Raw genomic sequence first — 8,061 nt, 5'->3', positions numbered from 1 at the left:
AAAAGCAAAGAATTCATGAGAAAATAGACAAAAAACGTGAAGAAACATTGCATCCAAGATTTAATATAGATAGCAAATAAGTACATGAAAAGATGTTCAACATAATTAGACATTAGGGGAAGCCAAATTAAAACTACAATGAGATAAGCATACCAGCTATCACAATAAAAAATAAAGAACATTTAAAATAAAATGAAAATAATAAAATTTAAAAATAATGACAATGAAAATGTAAAAAAAAATAAGGACAACACCAAACACTGGTGAAGATGTGGAGGAATGAGTCACTCATACTTTGCTAATGGGACCTGAAATGGAAGAGCCAGTTTGGAAAATACTAGTGTGGCAGTTTCTTTAAAAACTAAACAGGCAACTACCATATGACTCAGCAATTGCCTGCACATTTATCCCAGAGAATGAAAACTTAGGTTTGCACAAAACCTTGAACAGTAGTTCCCAGACAAGATGAAGCTGAAAGAGTCCCTCACCACTGAACCAGTATGACAAAAAATGTTAAAGGAAGAAGGAGGAGGAGGAGGAGGAGAAGAAGAAGGAGGAGAAAATAAAAAGAAAAAATTCTCACTGCAAAGGCAAACACATAATAAAAGCTGTGGATTAACCAACACTATAACTAGTACAAAGGTTAAAAGGCAAAAGTAGGAAGATAATGTGTAATTGCAACAGTAAATTAAGGGATACACTCAAACACATACACAAAAGAAGTAAAAAACGACAAAAGCATAAATGTGGAGGAGGTGAGTAAAAATGGTAATGATTTTAGAACATGTTTGAACTTTAGCGACCATCAACTCAAAATAGACTGCTATAAGCACAGCTTGGTATATATGAAGCACATGGTAACCACAAACCAAAAATCTGCAAGAGCTATACAAGAAATAAAGAGAAAGGAATCTAAACAAAACACTACAGAAAGCCGTGAACATATAAGAGAAGCGAGTAAGAGAGTAAGAAAGGAACAGAGAAGTACAAAAACAATCAGAAAACAACTAATAAAATAGCAATAATGACATACTTGTCAATAATTACTTTAAATGTAAATTGAGCAAATGTTCCAATCAAAAGACAAATGGATAAAGAAGAGGTGGTACTTATATACAAAGGAATATTACTCAAATGTAAAAAAGAATGAAATCTTACCATTTACAACATGGATGGACCTAGAGGGTATTATGCGAAGTGAAGTAAGTCAGAGAAAGACAAATGACATGTGATTTCACTTATATATGAAATCTAAAAACCAAAATAAACAAACAAAACAGAAACAAACTCATAGATACAGAGAACAAACTGATGGTTGCCAGATGGGAGTGGGTTGAGGGGCACAGTGAAAAAGGTAAAGGGATTAAGAAGCACAAATTGGCAGTTACAAAATAGTCACAGAGATGTAAAGTACAGCCTAGGGAATATAGTTAATGATATTGTAATAACTATGTATAATGTCAAGTGGCTACAAGACTTATTGGAGTGATCACTTTGTAAGTTATGTAATCGTCTAACCACTATGCTGTCCACCTGAAACTAATATAATATTAAATGTCAACTGTAACTGAAAAAAAAAATTAATTTAAAAAACCTGAACAGTAATGTTTATAGCAGATTTATGTGTAATTGTCAAAAAATGGAAACAACCAGATATGTTTCAACAGGTAAAGGGTTAAACAAACTGTGGTATATGTATTCCATAGAATACTACTCGGTAGTAAAAAGGAACTATTCATCCATACAACGGCCTGGATGACTCTCCAGAGAACTATGCTGAGTATACAAAGCTAATCCCAAAAGGTTATAAACTGTTCGATTCTATTTATATAGTATTCTTGAAATGACAGCTTACGCAGAGAACAGTTCAGTGGCTGTCAGGGGTTCAGTGGGTAGAGAGGAAAATGGGTGTGGCAACAGAAGGTCAACATGAGGGATCCTTGTGTGATGTTTCTTGACTGTATCAATGTCAATATCCTGATGGAGATACTGTCCCATAGTTTTACAAGATGTTACCATTGGGGTATACTACGTAAAGGGTACATAGGACCTCTCTGTATCATTTCTTACAATTGCATGCGAATCCACAATTATCTCAAAATAAAAAGTTTAATTTAATAAAAACATCTAACTGAGGAGCTGGGTAATGGAGAACTTTTATTGTATATATAAATAATTCTGTTAGGGGCTGCTATATTATCCAAATACTGTGGAAAGATTGTGTGGAAGCTTGGTAATGTTTACTTTATAATGGAAAGATTATTAGTTTTAGTCAAATATAGCTCACCGATTATCACTTGTGTGACCTTGGACAGTCGGAGCTTCAGTGTCCTCGTATATAAAACACCAGATCTCTCGTGAGGCTTAAGTGAGGTAGGTAGTGCCTAAATTAGGTACATAAAACACTGTGTACATCCCACCCCTGGCACTGTGCCTAGCACACAGTAAGTACTCAAGTGCTAGCTATCATAAAGGAGAAAGAAATCAGAACTTTTTTCAGCAAGCAACTCTTTCTTCTGTCCCTGTATTGCACTTGATAAGTGATTATTAAACAGATTCTAAAACAAGATGTGAAAGTGATAGAAAACCCCACCAAGGCAGACATCCATTAACAGGCATACATGTATGATAAAAAATGGTCCAATAACTTTTCCTTATTTTTACAGTAGTATAGCATTATAGAGACTTTGGAAAATTAAAAACGGAACAGATAATGAAATCATTACAAAATAACTTTTGTTAATATGATGGTTAATCTTATTTTTATATGCATATATTTTTAGAATACTGATATTGTGCTGTTTATATGCAATTTTGCAAACCTACTTTTTGATTGCATGAGTATTTTTCCATGTCATTAAATATCTTAAAACATCTTTTTTTGATGTTGCCCAAATTAGAGCCCATATGTACAATGGAATATTAACTATGTACCACTGGACATGTTAGTTGATTCCTTTTTTTTTCTATTGTAGAAACTAATAGAAAAATTCTGTTTACATAAAACTTTGAGTGCCTATACTATTGATATAGGAGTGCCTCCTATAGAGTGGGTATTGAGAAAAAATATACTCTAAAATTCTTGATTTGCCTGACAAATCCTTCTGAAAGGATGAAGCAAGATGTTTAAGAAGAGGATTTTCTGGAAAAAAGTATTTGCTTTCCTTGAATTAATTTCACTCTAACCAACACAAATTAAAGCTTTTTAAAGTAAAAGTAATAGAAACTTTGGGAGAAAGTGAAAACACCTCAGAATCTATTACAACCAGAGAAAAGAGCATCAAGCTCATGGTGAACGGTTTGCCAGATATTATTAGAAAGGTTTATTTCAAAGCATTTAGAAGCATTCAAATGCCAGACAGTTATTGTGAATGACAGTTCAGGCTTGATGGGAGGCTCAAACTAAACTCTGAATCCTTTGGGAGATAAGAGAGGAAAGAAAAAGGGAAGGATGTACATAAATTCAACAACTCAGATTATAGTTTCAGGGGACAGGCACATAACCCAAAACAGTAACGATTGCATGAGGAAGTCGAAATTAGATTTGCAAAAGAAGAAAGCAATAAAGACTGGATAGAACTTAGTGCCTGAAGAACGTGATTTAAAATATATATATATATATATCATCCAGTGAAAGGATGCAAAACTGCTTAATTTTGGTTTTATTTCTTCCTAAAAGAGAAAAATCTTTACTGTAAGGTGGAACAGTATTAATAGGAAGTTGAAGCCCAAGATGGATGAAGTGGAGTGATAACTAAGGAAGGAAAATTCACATTGCAAAATGTCATAGGGTAGTGGAGTTAATCAGATAAGCAGTATTGCATGAAAAAGAAAGAAGGTAGTTCTGAATTTTTATCCATAGTAACCTGATGTAAAATAGAAGCAGTAATTTCCCTGGGAGGATGATATAACTGCTTTCTGCATTTCAGGTTCAACTGTGGAGATTTTAAACAAATAGGTATACAAACTCCATCAAATTGCAGTAAGTCAAACATCCTTGTTGGTGGGGGACAGGCATCTTCAGAGCAGCTACATAACTGCTAACTGTTGTTCAGTGAACTAGTTTTTAGTACATCAGGATCACATACATCACACATTTTAAAAGATTCCCATCAAATGTTAGTTTTGGTATCTAAAAGGATTAATCCTCAGTTAGTTACCTTGATTTTATAGGTGGAAACTACCAATGACAAATAAGTACCACACAATACATATATTATTGATGTATATGGATTACGTTCTCTTAAGACTCCAGTAAGTTCAATTAATTTCTCAAACTAAAGAATCTTCTCTTTAGTTTTGTAGCCTTAATTGATGTCCAGTATAGGTGCCTCACTTGCCCTCTTTTCATAACTCCTAGAATTGGTTTCTAATCAGGATATACCTACCCAACCATATCTTTCTGGACTCATTCTGTAGTTTTCACTATTATTTTAAGCTTTCAACTCAGTGGAGTTTATGCTAAAATGAAGTTAAAGAGCTATCCCTCATCTCCACATCATATTCACCTGCCAGAAGGAGACAGGGAGACCATGGAGAAAGCAGTCTACTTTGCTCTATTCTTGTCTGACTACAGAAACCAACGAGGATACAAGAAAGATAAAGGTGTAATCCCACCAATCTTCAAGAAAGAAACCCAAGTCCAATAATTAGATTCTACGGAATTCAAAATAAACCTACTCTTTTATCAGATCAATGATGAAAAGCATGGGTTGTTAAAAAAAAGCTGTTTTTCTAATTTCAATGGATTTTTGTTTTCTCCTTAAAATTCTGTAAATTTCTTATCAAGCTATGCAAATTTTCACAGGCAAAATCAAAATTATAAATGAATGATATCTAATTGCTGCACCACACTGAAATAGGAATTGTATATTTACTGATAGGTCAAAGCTAAGTTTCCAATAAGGATTTCATTCGTAATATAGCTTTATACTGAGTTTTACTTAGTCCCTGAGCCAATTTATTTTAAATGGTAGATTTTCTTATCTTCCCAATTCATTTTAGTCTGGAAAAACTGCCTTCACTCTGACACCTCTGAGTTCTCCAAACAATATCATAGAATAACTGGCTCTTCATATATAAAATCACATAGAGATTAACAAACTCAAGGGTAATTTGACACACAGCCATAGCTGTATTTTAGTTTGGTCTTGTTCATTTCCCTCTTGCTTTTTCTGCTGTTTTACATTTTAATGATTGTGCAGATAGAGTTTAAATACTTCGATTCATTTTATTATCTAATATTAATAGTTTTCATTTATTTTGGTAACATTTTTAAAGGGATATATGAGTAGGGAAAGGTTAAAGAATTGTAGTTCTTTTATAGTTTTCTTATAGTGGTACACACTGCCCTTGAATAGACTGAGGACATACTTAAGAAGTCATTAATTACTTATTAAGGTCATTTAATTGCCTTTGGATAAGAACTCATCACCCAAATTCCCAGTTTCAAAAGGCCATTTCAGGAGGCAAGTTAGGATTTTATTATTTCAGAATTATATGTCAGACTGTAGCTGAAATACTTATCAACCACCTCAGAAACAGAAAGACTCCTGAAATAGCTCTCCATAGTTTGCTATTTGGATAATTCCTGGTTTTCATCAACTTGGATTTTGATGAAGGATCAAAGAAAACGTAACTCTTATGGTACAACTTGAACCGCATGAACTTGTAATTTTATTGGCCTACATTGTACACTATTGTATATGTTAGTTTTGCTCCCAAAGCAGATTTCAGGAAGGAACAGTTCATTGAATGCCTGTTAAGCACCTGGGTGCCAGATGCAGGGCACAAGGAAGACTGAAACAGAAGTAAACAGGCAATTACAATTAAAGTTGAAGAGTGTTATGATGGAAGCCTGCAATGGCAACTACATAAGTAAGCTGCAGGTTTTCTACAGCCTTCCTTACAGAAACCTGTTGTGGTGGTTTAAAAAAAAATTTTAAAAAAAGGATACAAAATGATGTCACTTATCCCATCAAAATGTGTGGAGGGCTGCCCCCGCCCCATGAAACTGGGCGGGCTTGTGACTGCTTTGACCAATACCATACAGTAAAGGCTGGATCATAAAAGGTGTTCCTTGTTCACTAGAACTCTTACACTTGGAGCCCAATTCCACCCCATAAGAAGTCTGACTACCTTGAGACAGTCATGTTGTGAGGAAGCCAGGCCACAGGGAGAGGCCATGTGCAGGCACTGTAGGAAGCCCTAATCCTTACCCCATCACAGCCCGGGTGCCTATTATGAATAAATAACCCTTCAGAGGACTCCAGCCCCAACCCAGCCTTTGTCTTCCTAGCTGAGGCCCTAAGCACGACAGAGCAAAGACAAGCCATGCTTGATACTTGTATGCTCTATCTGAGTTCCTGACCCATAGAATCTACTGTCCAAAGAAAATTCAGAGAGTTTTACTTGATATATTTTATTGAGCAAGAAACAAACTGTTGCAAACAGGGTGATTTCAAAACCAAAATCAGTATGAAGCTCAGGTCTCAGCAGTTAGAGCTTAGTTTACAAAGTCTGAATGAGAAAGTACATTGTTTTCTATTGTGATTGGTTACTAGAAACTTGCATCCTTTTAGGGTAGTAACACTCTATAAGTTTACTTATTTATGGCTAGGAAGCCGTAAGGCCACAGTGACATGAAGAAAGCTTAAGTTTGGTTTAACATCATAATCAGCATTTCAGGGAAATCAGGACAGTTTGAATTTTGGTTACATGACTATGTGTGTTTGGTCTGAGGGGTATTCAAACTGTGGTCTCCAATTTGGTTCTTCTTTAACAGCACAAATGTAATAGAATGGTGTCAAGCTGCTAAGCTTGGGTGTATGTTGTGATGTGTTAATAGTAACTAGAACACTGGGTAAGCTGTGCTGGCCACGAGAATGACTGGAATAGACCTGAGGCCCTCATTGCTGCCACATGACAAATCATCGCCCCGTTTGTGCAGAGGCAGTGGCTGAGTGCTGTGGAGACATGGGACTCCTCGGATAGTTGATCTTGGTTTGAGGACTTCCTTGGCAGCCTTGCTAAGCTTCCCCTAGATTGTAACGACATGCTTCCACTCAACCCTACTTCTATCTCTTCCTTACCCAGGACAGACTTGCCCATGATCTGTCAGCAATTCCAGCCTTTTTCATCTACCCCATCATTTTTTCTCACACAGGCATCTTCTCTAATAAAATCCCTTTATATGGAACCCAGTCTTGGTTTCTTATCATAATAGGACCTAAACAAACACCAGTGGTACCAGGAGTGGTCCAAAACACAGGCAGCAAGATGGGGGGTTGGTACTGGCTCACCCACTACCAGGCAGACAGAGGGCACTGTTCTGCTTGGTAGGTGGAGCACACAAAGTTTTTGGCAAAAGGTAGTGACTAAATTATTAGATTTCAGTGACCTCTCACCTGTGCATTCTTGGTGGCCTTGGTGAATGGTGTGCTTTCTGGAAAATATTCCAGTGGAGGTGAATGCTGGCATTTCAAAACTATGGGGGGAACAATGCTTACAAAGGTAGGGGAGTTGGCTGGTTACTGAGAAGTTGTATTAACACCCTGCAGAGGGGTAACGGGAGATGAGGGCTGCAAACAAGCAATTAGAAGCTAAATATGAGATCAGAGAGCCTAGGTGACAGCTTATAAAGAGGCCCATTGGCTGGGAGGCCAGACACAGCTGAGCAGCAGGCGGATGACTTGATTGTCAAAGTTCCAGAGCTCCAGAGACATTTCAATTCTCAGCCATGGAAGGTCAGTTGTGCGGACCTGGTGGGTGGGGAAAACCTGGACCCTGAAACAGGATAGGGACATCTGACTGGATGTCCTCAAGGTATCGTAACCTTCCAGACCCTCTGGGATCAAAGAAGTAGCATATCTCTCCCCATAAGAAGTAGCGTTTCTGTACCATCTCCCAGCACAACAGAAGTTTCACCTTGACAAGGTAACTACATGATAGTGACACAGGCTTCCCCTCCTGCCTCTCCTGACTGCCAGGACAATAAGTAGGGTTAAATCCCTCCCAGCTGGAGATGTGCTGAGCCTCAAAAAGGAGGAAAGGGACTATACA

The sequence above is a fragment of the Rhinolophus hipposideros genome, assembly GCF_964194185.1.
Source record: "Rhinolophus hipposideros genome assembly, chromosome: 2".
NCBI lineage: Eukaryota > Metazoa > Chordata > Mammalia > Chiroptera > Rhinolophidae > Rhinolophus > Rhinolophus hipposideros.
This window is presented reverse-complemented; position numbering follows the sequence as displayed.